Source organism: Rhinatrema bivittatum, chromosome 2 (genome assembly GCF_901001135.1).
Source record: "Rhinatrema bivittatum chromosome 2, aRhiBiv1.1, whole genome shotgun sequence".
In the NCBI taxonomy this organism is placed as follows: domain Eukaryota; kingdom Metazoa; phylum Chordata; class Amphibia; order Gymnophiona; family Rhinatrematidae; genus Rhinatrema; species Rhinatrema bivittatum.
The window spans coordinates 564,010,028-564,029,229 of NC_042616.1; positions in this window are offsets into that span (position 1 = coordinate 564,010,028).

Sequence of the window (19,202 nt, forward strand, 5' to 3'; positions counted from 1 at the left end):
CAAACAATGTCTAAAAAACTTTTTAAGAGTCCATTCTCTGTCTGACTCTAGAAGAAAGGTTGAGCAATTTCACTATCAGAAGTCTCTAGAATCACAGATATATTTAAATTATCACAGTCCACAGGAGTTAAAGACTGCATATTTTGCCCATCATCAGATTTTTTCTTAAAAGGGGTAAATAATAAATCTTTGTAGTAGGTGGAATAGCATGTTCAGGTACCTTTAGCATCTCTATCATATATTTCCTCTACATATCTTTTGCTGAAGTATAAGGAACTTTTGGAAAATTTATAAAGTTCCTTCCATGGATTTGGTTTTCAAGATTCTCATTTGCATCCATCGGGCTGACAACTGTGTCATCGGGAGAAGTCAGAAAATTGTCCATCTCCTTAGCCCTTCACTTGCGGCTTGAATGAGGCATATTGACACAGTAGGAAACAAACGCAGGAGAGATGCAACTCAGTGAGAAGCTAGGTTCTTGAGGTTTTTTAAGTGACAACTTTCCCAAATAGCTTTCCTTCAGGAGGTTTACATTGATTCAAAAGTGCATGACAAGCTATTTAAAGACTGGGTGGGGCATGTATTTGCATCTTCATATACAGTTGATTTCCTAAGTTTACATACATCTGACATAATTTTTAAGATGTGTAGCATTTTAATAAATCAAGAGTGATCAGATAGAAGATGTCTGTTATTTTTAATATGTTTCAAATTAAATTATTATATATCACAGAATAGCACAATCATTAAACAAACCATAGCATTAAAGGAAATAACACAATGATCCTGTTCAAATGTTTACATACCCTTGAAAGTTTGGGCTGATAATATAAACAAGTTGACACATACAGGTTGAGATGGCAATTTGGATTCCGTAAATTTTACAGTACAGAAACCTTACTAATTTCCCTACTAGACACGACATTTATTAAGCATTTTTCCCATAGACATAGAATGCAAGAAAAGCCTTAGTAAATCAGGCCCTAAGAGGCTTAGGCAATGGGCAAACTTATCTCCTGGTAATGCTGGATATATCTGCTGCGTTTGACACAATTAACCATTAAATACTGCTAAATAGATTAAAAGAAATAGGCTTAATAGACACCACACGCCATTGATTTGAATCTTACCTGACAAACAGATATTATAGAGTTAAAATAGGTGATAAAGAATGTAAACAAATTGATCTAAAACATGGTGTACCCAAGGATCCTCATTGTCCTCAGCCGTTTTAAATATGTATTTACTTCCTGTATGCAAAATTTTATCTGGTCTGGGTTTAACTCATTTTATTTATGTGGACGATGTTCAGATTTTAATCCCAATTGTAACTTCCATTGAATCCACATTAAAACTCTGGGAAATTTACCTTTCCACAATTAAGCAATTACTAACACAAATGAGCCTGTCTCTCAACCCGAATAAAACAGAATTTTTAATTATTTGTCATAAAATGAACAAGAAAATTGAAACGGAAATATTGAGTAATACCAAAGGATATCCTATTAAACGTGAAGTAAAAGACCTTGGAGTGCTACTGGACAGCGAAATGAACTTAAAGCGATGGATCAATAATACAGTCAAAGACGGGTACTTCAAACTTCATGTCCTGAAGAGATTGAAACCTCTGTTACATCAACAGGACCTCAGAACAGTTCTTCAAGCACTAATTTTCTCAAAAACTGATTATTGTAATGCCCTATTACTAGGATTACCTACCTCCACAACTAGACTCCTACAGCTTCTACAAAATTCGGCAGCTAGAATTTTGACCAATACAAACAAATTGGAACATATCATCCCAATATCACCCCAATATTAAAAGAACTTCACTGGCTACCAATTAATTTTTGGATCCAATTTAAGGCACTATCCCTAATTCACAAAACCCTGTATGATGAGAAAATGGAATGGCTCTCTGCTGCCCTACACTATCATACTCCTCAAAGAACTACTAGATCAGCAAATAATGGAACATTGCCAATTCCCTCTCCAAAATCCGCTCACCTTAATACTGGAAGAGAAAGAACACTTTCTATTGATGGTCCACAACTCTGGAATTCCCTACCTTAAAATTTAAGATTGGAACCAGAAATCAGAATCTTCAAAAAAGGACTTAAAACTGGTTATTCAAAGAAGCTTTTCCAGAGCTATAAGCTATAAGCCCCCAGCAGAAATCTTATTATTTTAAGTGCAGCTTTAGATGCCTTTCTAAGGGGGTCATTTTCCAAGCGGATCGCACGCTATAAGGGACGTTTCGCATGCAAAACATCCCTTATCACATGCGATACAAAGATTGGGGTGGAGTCGGGGCGGCATCGGGGCGGCGTCAGCCCTGGAAGAGGAGGAGTCGGGGCAGCACTGGGGCTGACACCGCGAAGACTTTGCCGACAGCGAAAGGTACGCATCTTTTTCACTGCCAGTTTTGGTCCGAATAACTACACCTTTTATGGTGTAGTTATTTGGAATGATGCCGGCAGCGATCGCACTGTAGAGGTGCGATCACTGCTAGCTATCGCAGGACCGTCCCTTCCCCATTTCACCCCCCATTACCGTGGGATTCAAAGAGCCCAGCGGTATTAGTAAATCCAGCCCTAAGTCTTAAATTAATTTTAATAGGTGCTCTTAGATGTTTTAGATGTTTTACCTTTTTAAGAATTTTTTTTCTTCTTATTGTTTTGATATGCTAGTATTTTTTATCTCAAATGTTTTATTAAGTATCTTATGTAATTTAATTTTTCTTAGATTTTTGGAAGTCAACTGTTTTAATTGCTTTTGATAATACTTTGTAAACCGATGTGATGTCTGTTTCGAACATCAGTATAGAAAAATTATTAAATATATAAAGAAATGAATGGTAAATATCTACACTTGTTCCTTGTTTGATTGTAATTAGTTACTGTGTATAAGTAGTCAATGAGTTTCTAATCTATTGAGAAACCTTTACGCATTTCATCTAGGGCTGCACTGATTTTAGTGGTTAATGAAGTGTAGCAATGAAGACACCTCTCAGACAGTATTCAGGGTGAAGCGTGCTCCCAGCTTTTTGGGCAGCCCTCTTTTTATTGTAAAATCATTACATAGCATTGCATCGGATACATACGTCACATATTTACTGCTACAATATTTCCACATAAATGTTTATGCTGACCTTTTACTACGTGGGTGCAAAGAGGTGCAAGCGGTCAATCTTCAGGCAGGGAGGGGGGGTCATTAGCTGGTCATGAGGCAATGGTACTGAGCTATCTAGGTGTGAAAAACCACATAAATGCAAGTAGGTCATAAACTATGCTGGTGCTGCAAAGCTGTGCACTAGATATGTGCCTTGCAGACTTCCTGTTAGCTGTTTGACAGGAAATCTGTTTGCTTGCTAAAACTTGCTGCGGTCGGAGCAAGACATTTTCTTTACACTAAGCGTAGGTTTAGACATGGGACAGACGTTGGCCTTCTGATGTGGCGTGCCATCAGTCAGAAAAGCCAAACGCCCAACCCCCACATCTGGTCTTTTCTCTTTTTGTTTTTAATTTTAAGTAGCATAAAGTACATCTCTGTATCCAGGCCGAGATTGAGGTTTTAGAATGGATATGAGATGGGGTATGCACTGAAGGCAGCAAGCCAAACAAAGAAGGAAACCTATTATCAGGAATACAATAGGAATGAGTCGTGTGATACCACTGATATTAGGAAGCCAGGACCATAGCCAGTCCCAGGAAGATATTGGTGTTGTCTTCTTTGAGAGCGGTGCCTCAGCGATCATGGTCTCCATCTGCTCTATGGTATGTGTGAGATTTGCTTTGTAATCTGATATGTATACACATCAATGAGATCCAATTAAGGCACAGACACCTCCTTTCGAGGCTAGAATCGTGTCCAAGGCATAGCGGTTCTGTAATGCTATCTCTCTAATTTGAGAAACTTCTGTTGTGAGTAGTTTCAATGCATGAACTGTTTGATTAAATAGAGCAGTTGTCCAATTAGCTAAGATGTGCAAGTCTCTATAATTCATAGCTGTTCCTATTGGGGGAAACAGGCTTCCAGCTACCTGAGTTTCTGCATATTTTTCTATGGGACTCTTGATCGTCTCCCTTTTGTTACAGAGCCTTGCCTTAGGTAAGTGTTTGACTGCATAATATGATGGGAGGATGTAGCCTAGAGTGCATCTGCCTCTCCAATTTGGGGGAATGTGCATATATGCCCTACGCCCGCATAACATCCAAATGTTCCCTATCTGGTTAGTGAACCATTCACGGGGCTGTTTGACTTGTTGAACCATAGCAGATACATATTCACACAAGCCAAATTGCTCATCTGAGAATGTTTCTCCTTTTGCACACCTTTCTGCGTTTCCTACGGAACATCCTGAGATTAGCCAATTACACATATAATGGGTAAAACTATGCAAATATTCTGTGATATTTTGTGAGAAGTCTGGGTGTGTTGTTACATTAGAGTACGATCTGAACATGATCTCTTTTAATACAATGGTTCGGTTACAATACGGATATTTCCCCACCTGTAGCCCTTCCCCATTTCCAGGATCATACTCCCAACAAAGAGCGGCAGTCTCTTGAATTCGGCTGCTGATCAGTATTATGGTGTTACCAACTGGAGAATTGAGGGGGTAACCTCCTGGCCATGGGAAATTCATCCATCCAGTAAGATTAAATGGTACGGCATGCATGCATCATTAGTCCTCCGCTGGTATGAGTTGGCATGTGTGTGCAGATCCAACAGTCTGTTTGATTCAACAGGAGTGAGAAGTTTTGTGCATTAAGGATGTACAGGTTGTCCTGCCAAGGTCCTTGTTCAGCTACGGCCATGGCTGGGGAGATAAAGCAAAATATGAGGGTACAGAAAACAATTGTTATGGAGTTGGCATTTAGACAAGAGAAGGCAGCCAGTAAGAAGTGCTCTGGAGTTTTCTCAGAGCCTTGCTGTTCCAAGAGATGTTCATATTGAGCAGATAGTGCCATGATCTGTCCCCAGGTCAGCCGGTGGTGTTTTCTGCGGGGTGTCCGGTCCCTGTCCTTTTGAGGGTTGCGGAGACTCAGGGAGAAGTTGGGGATCGGATCCTGTAGACCCTGGTGCCATGCCATGTTTCCACGGTTTCACGCAACGAGCCGGAATCCAAATAGGACCTGTGGGAGAAAGCACAGCAGCATGCCCGCGTCCCCATGTGAGTAGAGGAGCGGGACCATGCCAGACAGGGTTAGGCAATACTCTATACAAAACTGACGGTTGGGGGTGACTGGCCCTTGCCCCATAATGATTATCCACGGCTGTGGTCTGATTTGAACTTGATATGTTTAAATGATTTAACGTGAACAATACCTTGTTTAGCCAGTCCTGTTTAGGGGGAAGACCAATGGCGTTCCCTGCTGTTTGCTTGTGTCTATTCAAAGCCGTTTTTAGGGTGAGGTTGGCTCTTTCCACAATTGCTTGTCCTGTGGAATTATATGGTATCCCAAATATGTGCTTAATGTTCCATTGTTGGCAAAATTCAGCAAAGGAATGGCTACTATAAGCAGGGCCATTATCAGTTTTTAGAACAGAGGGTAATCCCATTATAGAGAAAGTTTTAATACAGTGATTAATGACATGTCTAGTAGTTTCCCCTTTCTGGGGCGTCGCCCAGAGAAAATGGGAAAAAGTATCAATGGTTACATGTAGAAATTTCCAGGGGGCAAATGAGGGGTATTGGGTGACATCCGTCTGCCAGATTTCGTTGGCATGCAATCCCCGTGGGTTCACGCCCATGGAAGGGGCAGAGGTAATCTGTGAACATTGGGGGCATTGCTGTACTATAGCTCGGGCTTGTTCTAATGGAATATTAAATTGTTTTGCAATAGACTTAGCGTTTTGATAGAACATAGTATGGCTATTCCATGGTGTCACAGTAAGCACAGCCTGTTTTGTGGCTGCATCTGCAATGGCATTGCCTTCAGAAATCCAGCCAGGGAAAGGCTGATGGCTCCTAATATGAGCAATGTGAAGTTGGTGTGTGCGGTGTTGGAGGGTGAACTGCAGTGTCAGAAAGAGGGATAGCAGGTTCCCATCTAATGAAGGAGTGACATATGCTCCAGGAAGAGAAGAAGCAACATTACAAACATACTGGCTATCGGAAATAATGTTTAAATCAACATTCATAAAGCATTGCAACGCGAGAATGACAGCAGCTAGTTCTGCCCTTTGCGCTGACTGTTGAGGTGGCGTAATTTTAGTTACCCAACGTCCCTGCACTTGCCAGGCAACTGCCCCCCATTTTGAGCCACCGTCAGTAAAAACAGTCTGCGCTTGTGGTAAAGGGGCGGGTGATAGGCCTGGATAAATGGTGAGTGGAACCTGATTGAATGCAAGGATACGGGGGTCTGCTGGAATGTGGTAGGAAACTTTTCCCACATAGTCTGTGAGCGCAGCTTGTAGTGCTGCAGATTGGCTTAACATCCGTTCCCAATCTCTTAAAGGTAAAGGGACAATTATATTGGTCACATCAAGTCCCATTAAGACTCTGCTACGCTCTCGTCCTTTAAAGATTAATTCTGCATGCATATTTGATAATGTACTAATTGTATGTGAAGGGCTGTGTGCTAAGTAGAGCCATTCAATGATTAATGTTTTATTTCCTGTCTGCTTTTCGACTATCTGTGTTAAAATTGCTGTGGGCTGTTTTTCAGTTGAGATCAGAATTAAAGTGAAAGGAACATTTTCAGTACATCTGTCTACCCATATTAACTTTAATGCTTCATTGACCTGTTGAAAAATCTTTTTCTGTTGCGGTGTTAAGGTAATTAATTCTGCTGGACTTGTTCTGTTCCTTAACGCATCAAATAAGGGACTTAACATATATGTGGGCAAACCCACATAAGGACGTAGCCAATTAATTGAACCCAGTAATTGTTGTAATTGTACATATGTAAATGCATCATTCACTTTTAGCTGTGGGATTTGAGGACTAGAGTAAGTCTGCAACATTTTGTGACCTAAATATAAAAATGGTTCCTGTTTCTGAACCTTTTCGGGGGCAATTTTCAATCCATGTTTGGCTAGTTCAGAGGATAAATGGAACAGCCAGTCATCTGGGATTCGTGGCGCAGCCACTAAAATATCATTCATATAATGATAAACTAATGCTCGTGGATAGCGCTGTCGAAACCCTTGCAATGCTTTGTCTACGAAGTATTGACATATTGTGGGACTATTCAACATTCCTTGTGGTAAAACAGTCCATTGATAGCGCTTAGTTGGTCTCTGGTTGTTTAAAACAGGGACCGTAAAGGCAAAGAATTGTTTGTCTTTTTCACATAGTGGTATGGTGAAAAAGCAATCTTTCAAATCTACTATTAAAATTTGATAATCTCTAGGAATCATGTTCGGATTTGGAGTGCCACATTGAAGCGGACCCATAGGTTGCAGAATAGCATTAATGGCTCGGAGATCGTGGAGAAGTCTCCATTTCCCTGATTTCTTTTTTATCACAAAAACAGGTGTATTAAACGGACTGACTGTGGGTTCAATGTGACCAGCATCTAATTGATCATGGACCAATTCATGGAGGGCCTGAAGCTTATCATTAGGCAGGGGCCACTGCTCTACCCAGATGGGTGTGGTGGATTTCCAAGTTAATGGAAGAGCAGTGGGTTTACTGTGAAACATACTTAATCTTCTAGTACAATTCGGGCTTGAAACTGACTCAGTAAATCACGTCCCCATAAATTGATATGAATGGGAAGAATTACTGGTTTTAAATGTGCAGTGCCTGAACCGGAGGAACTTGTTACAGTCAGCCAGCAAGCACTACGGCGGGCTACCTGTCTCCCTCCCACCCCCCACACCAAGGGGGAGTCTACTGTCGGCCAGTCAGTGGGCCAGTTATCTGTGGTAATGACTGAGACATCAGCTCCTGAATCTAAAATGCCTTCAAGGGGCTTACCGTCTAGCAAGTAGGTTCTCTTTGGTTTCTCTTTTCTGATTGCCTGAGTCACTGCTAAAATGCTGGGATGCAGTGTTGGGGCTCGGATGGATTCGAAACCGCTGGAGCCTCTGACAGTCTGCTGTCCTCCTATGGGCAAGACACAGGGCACCATGACTAGCTGTGCCCAGGAGTCCCCTTTGTGCAATGTAAGGGAGGATTTAGTTTCAAATTGGATCATAATAGTACCTTCATAATCAGAATCTACAACCCCTGGAATGACATAGATCCCTGCCTTGCCTGCAGTGGACCGGGGTAGAATCAGCCCGACAGTTTGTTCGGGCAGAGGGCCTGTGAGTTGAGAGGGCATCAGAGTGACCTGCCCTGGGAATGCTACAAATTTTGTGTCTTGATTAATAAGATCTATGCCAGGACTGCCAATGATATCTGTTGCACTTGATTGCGCTTGGATCTTAGGGACTGAGACAATTGGACTGGGGCTTGTCGCTGACCCGGAATCTAGTTTCCCTGATTAGTACTTCGGCATTGATTTGCCCAGTGGAATCCTTTCTTACATTTTGGGCACACAGTTTTTGGTCGTGACCTAGAGACCCCTGCAGAATCAGTTCCCTTATACGCCCCGTCACCTGGGGCATGACAATGTTGTTTAAAATGGCCGGGTTTTTACAGTTAAAACATGTGCCTTTCGGAGTGTGAAATTGACCTTTCTGCAGGGCAACAGTGAGGGCATCCATCTGAAAAGCATGGGTGCCCACATCTGCACAAGCCTTAAGCATGTCTGCTAGGTTGTAATCAGGTCTGGCAACTATGGACTGCAAAACCTTACGACAGTCAGCATTTGCGTTTTCAAAAGCTAACTTTAATAGGAGTTCTACGCTCGCTTCTGAATTATCTACCTGTCGCCGAATGGCTTCCTGTAAGCGATCAATAAATTGTGTGTAGGGCTCTGTCGCTGTTTGTCGAGTCATTATAAATGACTTTGTGACCTTTCCAGATTCGGGGACCCTTTTAAAGGCTTTATTTACACAGTGGACAATTGCTGAATAGGCGACCGCTGGTATGCCAAGTGCCTGTTGTTCTATGGTGGCAAATTGACCTGATCCAAATAACTGTTCTGGTAAGTAGGCACCACCTGAAGCGATTCCTGCTATCAGTGCTTCTCTTTGATATTCAGATTCCCATACCACATACTGAGCTGGGGTGAGGAGCATACAGGACAGGTCTTTCCAATCTTGGGGAACTAATTTATAGCCGTTAGACATTGCCTCAAGTAGCCCTCGGGTATAAGATGAATGAAACCCTGTCTCCTTGATACTTGTGCGGAGTTCTCTGAGAACACTATAAGGAAGGGCAGACCAATTCATTTCTCTCCCGCCCGTATCATTGATCCTTTCTGTGATGGGAAAGGCTTGAAGTCCTTCTAAAAGTTCTTCTCCTGTAAGGTTACCTTTTTTTTGTTCCTCTTGAAAACCCATACGGACCGCACCACAAGGGTCAAATTGTGCCTCACTTGTGTTTAAGGGCTGTTTTTCTGAATAAATTTGGGAAGTCTGACTGGTCTGTGTCACGGGTTCTGGCATGGGAAGCTGAGGATACAGGGAAGTTGTTGTCTCTGAAGTAGTTTGCAAATATGGTGGGGGAAGAGTATATGGATCAGGGGTACTGACCTTTTCACTGTCTGTTTCTTTACTGTCTGTTTCTAAGGACGCATGAGTTGAAGATGGTGTTTTGAGATTTTTGGTCCCTATGTGTTCTAGAGCCTCTGTACATTTTTGCCAAATCAATAACTGCCTTATAGGAGCTCTTGGACAGGTATGCAGACTATTACCTATCTGAACCCAGTCTTCTACATTCAGAGTTCCTGATTCGGAGTACCAAGGACAACGACAAGCTATTTCTTTCATCAATTTTTCCATGTCCCCCAATTTAATATGTACTATTTCTCCCTTGGTGACAAAATAATGATTCTTCACTAATCCTTTCAATTCTTCCGCATGGATTTGATGCTGAATTGAAATGCTCCCTCCCATACTCACGAATGTTTGAAAACAGACCCACTGAGAAAAACGTAAAAATACTTACACCTGTGGGAGTAGGTCTGCTGATTTACAGTGCGCACCTAGGCTTTCTGTCCAGCCGGATGAGCAGGGAGTTGTCACGTCTTGGGTCCCTCCTTGGATCAAGACTTAGATCACGTCGGGGTCACCAGATGTAGCAATGAAGACATCTCTCAGACAGTATTCAGGGTGAAGCATGCTCCCAGCTTTTTGGGCAGCCCTCTTTTTATTGTAAAATCATTACATAGCATTGCATCGGATACATACGTCACATATTTACTGCTACAATATTTCCACATAAATGTTTATGCTGACCTTTTACTACGTGGGTGCAAAGAGGTGCAAGCGGTCAATCTTCAGGCAGGGAGGGGGGGTCATTAGCTGGTCATGAGGCAATGGTACTGAGCTATCTAGATGTGAAAAACCACATAAATGCAAGTAGGTCATAAACTATGCTGGTGCTGCAAAGCTGTGCACTAGATATGTGCCTTGCAGACTTCCTGTTAGCTGTTTGACAGAAAATCTGTTTGCTTGCTAAAACTTGCTGCGGTCGGAGCAAGACATTTTCTTTACACTAAGCGTAGGTTTAAACATGGGACAGACGTTGGCCTTCTGACGTGGCGTGCCATCAGTCAGAAAAGCCAAACGCCCAACCCCCACAATGAAGCATGGGGAAAAGATCAAAGGATCTGTGAGAGAGATCTCAAATATACAGTTCATGCTAGAAAACCAAAGAATTTACATAATCTGGAGGCTTTTTGCCAAGAGGAATGGGCAGCTTTACCACATGGTAAAATAAAGGGCCTCATTCACAACTATCACAAAAGACTGCAAGCCATCATTGATGCAAAAGGGGGCAATACACGGTATTAAGAACTAAAGGTATGCATACATTTGAACAGGATCATTTTATTATTTCCTTTATTGCTTTGGGTTTTTAATGATCATGCTTTCTGTCATGCTTAATCGTTTAATTAAAAACACATTAAAATGGATGTGTTTTGTATGACCACTCATTTTTTCTTAAAATGGTATATATCTTACAAATTCTGCAGGGATATGTAAACGTATGAGTACAACTGTAACTCTAGGAGCTGGGGTATATATATATATATATATATATATATATATATATATATATATATATATATATATATATATATATATATATATATATATATAAATTAATGCTTTACCTTTTATGGTTTTATGGTTTACTGCTACTTTAAGGATCCTGAGGGTGTTATGTTATCCTGGGAGGTATGTAATTTTGGTAAATCTGTTACCCTGGTTAATGTGTATGGACCCATTAGTAATTTGGTGGACTTTTATCATTCTTGCTTTCAGAATATTCATATCTTTTATTACTCCTCATTTGATCCTAGATGGCAACTGGAATGTTTCTGTTAATCTAAACTGGATAGATCTAGTTCATTTCCTCAGCCAGGTTCTCCTAGAAGCTTGCAGACGTGTGTGCAAATGTTTCTTTTGCAGGATATTTGGAGGTCACAGAACCCAAGTAGCTACGTCTAAACTTTTTTCTCACTGCATCATTGGGCATACAGAATGGGCTATTTTTTATGTGTGCAGATTTTATTGACAAGGGTTGAGTACTGTGACATACTGCCCTGCTATTTATCTGATCATCACCTGGTATTTGTGACAGTTTCCTTTTTAGACAGGGATAGCAGTAGAGGGAAATGGAAACAATCTTTTTATTCTTGGGAACAAGGGCTTGGCCATATGGCTAGGGAGACCATTGCTGATTTTAATTTCCCCAACCTGATAGGTGCTTTTAACCCACTGTTTCTTTGGGAAACTTTAAATATTCTTAGGGGTCATATTATAGCATTTACCAGCCAATTGAATAAGCTGAGGCTATTGGAACAGGCATGTCTTCTGACTAGGCTAAAAGATTTAGATATTAGTCATAAACAAGAAGGTTCACAGAAAATTTATAAAAAACTGGTTTTGATAATAGATGAATTAAACACTCTTTAGAACCGACTGAGAAATATTTGAGACATGGTAGAAAGAAATCCTATGAGAGCGGGAACAAGCCTGGATTCCTACTAGCCAGACTGGTTGGAATCAGGGCATTTCGACAATGACATTAAAGGTTATGAATAGCTGTGGTGAGGTTTAGTATTACTATTTGTAATTTATGGGTAGTTTTTGGAATCATTTTGAGGCCCTATACTCAGACCTAGGGGATGTTAATGAGAATATGATTGAGAAGTTTTTAAACTCTGTGCAACTACATTGTTTATCTGCTGAGGCTCCACAACATCTAGCTGCACAAGTTACATTCTTATTTATTTATTTAAGAGTTTATAAGCCTCAGATCCAAAGGTCTATGCAGTGTACATGTTAAAAACATACAGAAGAATCAAAACATAAAAACATAATATAAAGTAGTAAAATATAAAACAAATACACTAATGTATAAGCAATGATAAACTATAAAACTAAATAACCAGAACATAAAACATAAGACTTAATATAAAATAATAAAAAATTAGACACAGTAACAAACTGAAATTCAACTTAGAGAGAGTTATTCATAAGTCTGCTTGAATAAATTAGTTTCCAGGCTTTTCTTATAGGTGGTAAACATAATCTCAATTCTTAAAGACTGAGGAAGGGAGATCCATAACAATGCTCCAGCAGTAGAGAAAGTACATTCTCTGCTCAGATAAATGTGCCAATTTTATTGAGGGAATGTCTAATAGGTTTTTGCTTCCAGACTTGATTGCCTGAAGGGTGATAAATTTAAAGCAATGAACTGATAGCCTCAAGGGCATCAGAGCCAAAGGCATTGAGTATTAATTTTATGAGCACTTTAAATATGATATGGAAGTGAACTAGGAGCCAGTATAAAGAATGGAGAATAGATGTAATATGTTCTGTAAGCCTAAAACCTGAGATAATAAAGGCCACTGCATTTTGCAGCATTTGGATAGCTTTAGTAGTAGAAGCTGGTAGATCAAAGTAAATTTAGTTGAAGTAGTCAATACAATTTAAAACTGAAGATTGTACTGCAGATCTGAAAATAGGAGGAGGAAGCAATAATTTCAGTTTGTTTAACTGTTGGAGTTTGAAAACCCCAAACTTGACCACATTCCTGATTTGAGGTCAAAAGGACAGAGATTGGTCATAAAGAACATCCTCAAATGTTTGGCTGTAAAATAGAGTTTTGGTCCAGATGGATATCCAGTGGACTTTTAATGACATTTGTTTTAGCAGACTTTGCTCCGTAATTTAAGATTTGTTCAATTATTTGGAAAATTCTGCTCCAAACCATCTCCCAGTTATTTTCTGGATGCCATTATTACATTGTTTAATAAGAAGGGCAGAAACCCGTTAGAGTGCAGTGCATACTGCATACAGACCCTTATTGAATAATGCTAATATGAAGGCTCTTGCTAAAATACTACAGCTTAGAATAGAGCACATAATTCCAGTTTTTGTTCACCCTGAACAAACTAGTTTCAATAAAGGCTGGTCATCCATTAAAAGTACAAGGACACTTTTCAATATTATTCACTTAGGGGCAGATTTTTAAAAAATACGCGAGCGCGTACTTTTGTTTGCGCTCCAGGCGCAAACAAAAGTACGCTGGATTTTAGTAGATACGCGCGGAGCCGCGCGGAGCCGCGCGTATCTGCTAAAAACCTGGATCGGCGCGCGCAAGGCTATCGATTTTGTATAGCCGGCGCGCGCCGAGCCGCGCAGCCTACCCCCGTTCCCTCCAAGAGGGAATCCTCTAATGCCCTCCCCTCACCTTCCCCTCCCTTCCTCTACCTAACCTACCCGCCCGGCCCTGTCTACACCCCCCCCCCCTTACCTTTCTCCGGGGATTTACGCCTCCCGGAGGGAGGCGTAAATCCCCGCGCGCCAGCGGGCGTCCTGCGCGCCGGGCCGTGACCTGGGGGCGGGTACGGAGGGCGCGTCCATGCCCCCGGACCGCCCCGGGCCGTAGCCATGCCCCCGTACCCACCCCCAAAACGCTGCCGACATGCCCCGAAAATGCTGCGACGACCGGGACCGCCCCCGACACGCCCCCGACACGCCCCCCTCGGAGAACCCCGGGACTTACGCGAGTCCCGGGGCTCTGCGCGCGCCGGTAGGCCTATGTAAAATAGGCGCACCGGCGCGCAGGGCCCTGCTGGCGTAAATCCGGGCGGATTTACGCGAGCAGGGCTCTTAAAATCCGCCCCTTAGCTAAAAGCTATAGAAAATACCTGGGCTTTCTTCTTTCTCTACTTGTGGACAAAGCTTTTGATAAGCTTTTTGTTAATATATGTTTACTATGCTCTGGAATCCAGGATCATGGCTTCACATGCATTGGGAATGTACCGTAGTATGAGAATCGTGTTTGGAACTGGAGAGGGAAGCTCGGTCAATTACTAGTTGTCTTTTTCAGTCTTGGGACAGTATGTTTACTTAAGAACATAAGAACATGCCATACTGGGTCAGACCAAGGGTCCATCAAGCCCAGCATCCTGTTTCCATCAGTGGCCAATCCAGGCAATAAGAACCTGGCAAGTACCCAAAAACTAAGCCTATTCCAAGTTACCATAGCTAGTAATAGCAGTGGCTATTCTCTAAGTCAACTTAATTAATAGCAGGTAGGGATGTGAATCGTTTTTTGATGATTTAAAATATCGTCCGATATATTTTAAATCGTCAAAAAATCGTTAGGGCCACGATACAATACCAATTCCCCCAATTTATCGTTAAAAAATCGTAAATCGGGGGAAGGGGGAGGGCAGGAAAACCGGCACACTAAAACCCCCTAAAACCCACCCCCGACCCTTTAAATTAAATCCCCCACCCTCCCGAACCCCCCCCCCCAATGCTTTAAATTACCTGGGGATCCGGCGGTGGTCCACAACGGCGGCAGTCCGGAACGGCCCCCTCAATAGAATCGTGTTGTCTTCAGCCGGCGCCATTTTTCAAAATGGCCGCCGCAAAATGGCGGCGGCCATAGACAAAAACGATTCGACGGAGGAGGTCGTTCCGGACCCCCACTGGACTTTTGGCAAGTCTTGTGGGGGTCAAGAGGCCCCCCCAAGCTGGCCAAAAGTTTCCTGGGAGTCCAGCGGGGTTCCGGGAGTGATTTCTCGCCGCAAATCGTTTTCGTACGGAAAATGGCGCCGGCCATACACATATGGCCGGCGCCATTTTCCGTACGGAAAATGGCGCCGGCAGGAGATCGACTGCAGGAGGTCGTTCAGTGGGGGTTCCGGACCGCCGCTGAACGACCTCCTGCACTCGATCTCCCGCCGGCGCCATTTTCCGTACGAAAACGATTTGCGGCGAGAAATCACTCCCGGAACCCCGCTGGACTCCCAGGAAACTTTTGGCCAGCTTGGGGGGGCCTCCTGACCCCCACAAGACTTGCCAAAAGTCCAGCGGGGGTCCGGAACGACCTCCTCCGTCGAATCGTTTTGTCTATGGCCGCCGCCATTTTGCGGCGGCCATTTTGAAAAATGGCGCCGGCTGAAGACAACACGATTCTATTGAGGGGGCCGTTCCGGACCGCCGCCGTTCTGGACCACCGCCGGATCCCCAGGTAATTTAAAGCATTTGGGGGGGGGTTCGGGAGGGTGGGGGATTTAATTTAAAGGGTCGGGGTGGGTTTTAGGGGGGTTTAGTGTGCCGGCTCACGATTTTAACGATTTTTCACGATAGTTTACACACCCAAACGGCAACAATACGATTACCTCCCCCTCCCAGCCGAAATCGATCGTTAAGACGATCAAGGACACGATTCACATCTCTAATAGCAGGTAATGGACTTCTCCTCCAAGAACTTATCCAATCCTTTTTTAAACACAGCTATACTAACTGAACTAACCACATCCTCTGGCAACAAATTCCAGAGTTTAATTGTGCATTGAGTGAAGAAGAACTTTCTCCGATTACTTTTAAATGTGCCACATGCTAACTTCATGGAGTGCCCCCTAGTCTTCTATTATCTGAAAGACTAAATAACCAATTCACATCTACCCATTCTAGACCTCTCATGATTTTAAACACCTCTATCATATCCCCCCTCAGCCGTCTCTTCTCCAAGCTGAAAAGTCCTAACCTCTCTAGTCTTTCCTCATAGGGGAGCTGTTCCATTCCCCTTATCATTTTGGTTGCCCTTCTCTGTACCTTCTCCATTTCAACTATATCTTTTTTTAGATGTGGCGACCAGAATTGTACACAGTATTCAAGGTGGGGTCTTACCATGGAGCGATACAAAGGTATTATGACATTTTCCGTTTTATTCACCATATCCTTTCTAAAAATTTCCAACATTCTGTTTGTTTTTTTGACTGCCGCAGCACACTGAACCGATGATTTCAATGTGTTATCCACTATGACGCCTAGATCTCTTTCTTGGGTGGTAGCACCTAATATGGAACCTAAAATTGTGAAACTATAGCATGGGTTGTTTTTCCCTATATGCATCACCTTGCACTTATCCACATTAAATTTCATCTGCCATTTTGATACCTAATTTTCCAGTCTTTCAAGGTCTTCCTGCTATTTATCACAATCTGCTTGTGATTTTACTCTGAACAATTTTGCATCATCTGCAAATGTGATTACCTCACTCGTATTATATTCCAGATCATTTATAAATATACTAGACGTTAAGCCCGTAACAACGGGCTACATTAAAAAAAAAAATTCGGTCCATTTCCTCCCCCCCCCTCATTCTCCCCTCATGCTTTATTCTCCCTCCCACCTCCCCCCTCTAGTCTCCCTCCCTCCTCCCCTCAGTCACTCCCTCCTCCTCTCTCCCCTCCCCTTCCGGATAGCACAAATGGAACATCTTCGGGGGAGGTCCCTCGCGTGCCGCTACTGTGCCTTGCCGCCGCTGCTGGTCCTTGCCGCCGCTCCTCCCAGCGCCATTTTTTGTTATGGGCAAGCTCTGGCCGACGTGCTCGCCCGCGCATGCGCGGTAGAGTTGCTCTCTACTGAGCATTTGCGGCACGTCGGTCCGGGCTCCCTTATCTAGTAGATTGAAAAGTAAGGGTCCCAATAGAGATCCCTGAGGCACTCCACTGCCCACTCCCTCCCACTGAGAAAATTGTGCATTTAATCCTACTCTCTGTTTCCTGTCTTTCTATATGTTCTTTGACTTTGATGCTTAGAACACTTTCCACTATTTTTCCTGGCACTGAAGGCAGGCTAACCGGTCTGTAGTTTCCCGGATTGCCCCTGGAGCCCTTTTTAAATATTGGGGTTATATTAGCTATCCTCCAGTCTTCAGGCACAATGGATGATTTTTATTTTTTTTAACTTTCTTTATTCCAGGAACGTGCCAATACAGCCAATAACATAGTACAAGAGAACACGAAAATAGTGCACATCCCTTCAGGTTTTTAAACTTTTCAAACCCCCCCCCCCCCCCATCCCATCCAACCCACCCACTGGCCTAAACAGAGATTCCTGTAAAAGAAAGATAAGGTTGTAGTTAATACACTTTGGGTAATCTCCTATATAGTTACTGAGATCTAAAAGAAGCATTTACTCCTATGTCTTTAACACTGCCTGGGAGGAGAAAGAAATATAGACATCGTATCAACAGTTGTAAAAGTATGCAGTATGCCAAATCATGCCGTTAATAGACCCCCCCTGTCCCGAAAACAAGTTCAGTTCTTCCGTTGCCCGGCGTCCATGTCCATGGGATCCAGCGCTTGGATAGTCCCGGGTAAAGAGGAGTAGTAGTCTCCCCAAATGTCTCTGAATTAACATTTTTTTTCCTCTGGGAAAACCTCTTGTACTTGGAACCATATTCCAGTTGGTGAAGTTCTGTCGTGAGACTGGACCACAGTGCTTCCGAGGGTGGCTCCGCCTCAAGCCAGTGCAACAAAATGCATTTCTTAACAATGAGACAGGCTTTAGACACTAAAAGAACATTATCAACATTAATACTGCATTCTCCAATATCACTATTCAAAAGGCAGAAAGAGCAGGACCAAAGTACAGTCATATGGAAAAGCCTAGATAGTCTGCCCCGTATCGCTTCCCAAAAAGAGCAGATCACTGGACATTCCCACAAGCAGTGAATAAACGAGGTTATAGGCTGAGCGCACTTTCGACAAGCAGGAGACTCAGCCAGCCCCATCTTATAAGCACGTGCTGGGGAATATATGATACGGTGAAAAATTATTTGCTGCATGTCTCGAAAAGACACATTTCCAGACACTTTATAAATCGCAGAATAGGAATTTTTAAGCATAGAAATGTCCACGTCTTCTCCACAGTCTCTGGACCACTTCGGAGCTAAGTTGGAATATGTGCCATACTGACGAGACGAGCAAAAAAAAGCATATAAACAAGAGAGGGATCCCTTCTTATCTTGTATACACTTTAGCAGGTCATTGAAACTTACACTATCAATGGGGTCCCCAGTATCAGCAAACAGTTTCTGGATATTGGCCCTCAGGTGGATGATTTTAATGATAGGTTACAAATTTTTACTAATAGGCCTGAAATTTCATTTTTAGTTCTTTAGAACCCTGGGGTGTATACCATCCAGTCCAGGTGATTTACTACTTTTCAGTTTATCAATCAGGCCTACCACATCTTTTAGGTTCACCGTGATTTGGTTCAGTCCACCTGAATCATTACCCATGAAAACCTTCTCCGGAACAGGTATCTCCCCAACATACTCTTTAGTAAACACTGAAGCAAATAAATCATTTAAACTTTCCGCGATGGCCTTATCCTCTCTAAGTGTCCCTTTAACCCCTTGATCATCTAACGGTCCAACTGACTCCCTCACAGGCTTTCTGCTTCAGATATATTTTAAAAAGTTTTTACTGTGAGTGTTTGCCTCTACAGCCAACTTATTTTCAAATCCTCTCTTAGCCTGTCTTATCAATGTCTTACATTTAACTTGCCAACGCTTATGCATTATCCTATTTTCTTCTGATGGATCCTTCTTCCAATTTTTGAATGAAGATCTTTTGGCTAAAATACCTTCTTTCACCTCCCCTTTTAACCATGCCGGTAATCGTTTTGCCTTCTTTCCACCTTTTTTAATGTATTGAATACATCTGGACTTTGCTTCTCGGATGGCATTTTTTTAACAATGACCACGCCTCTTGTACACTTTTTACCTTTGTACCTGCTCCTTTCAGTTTTTTCCTTACAATTTTTCTCATTTTATCAAAGTTTCCCTTTTGAAAATTTAGCATGAGAGCTGT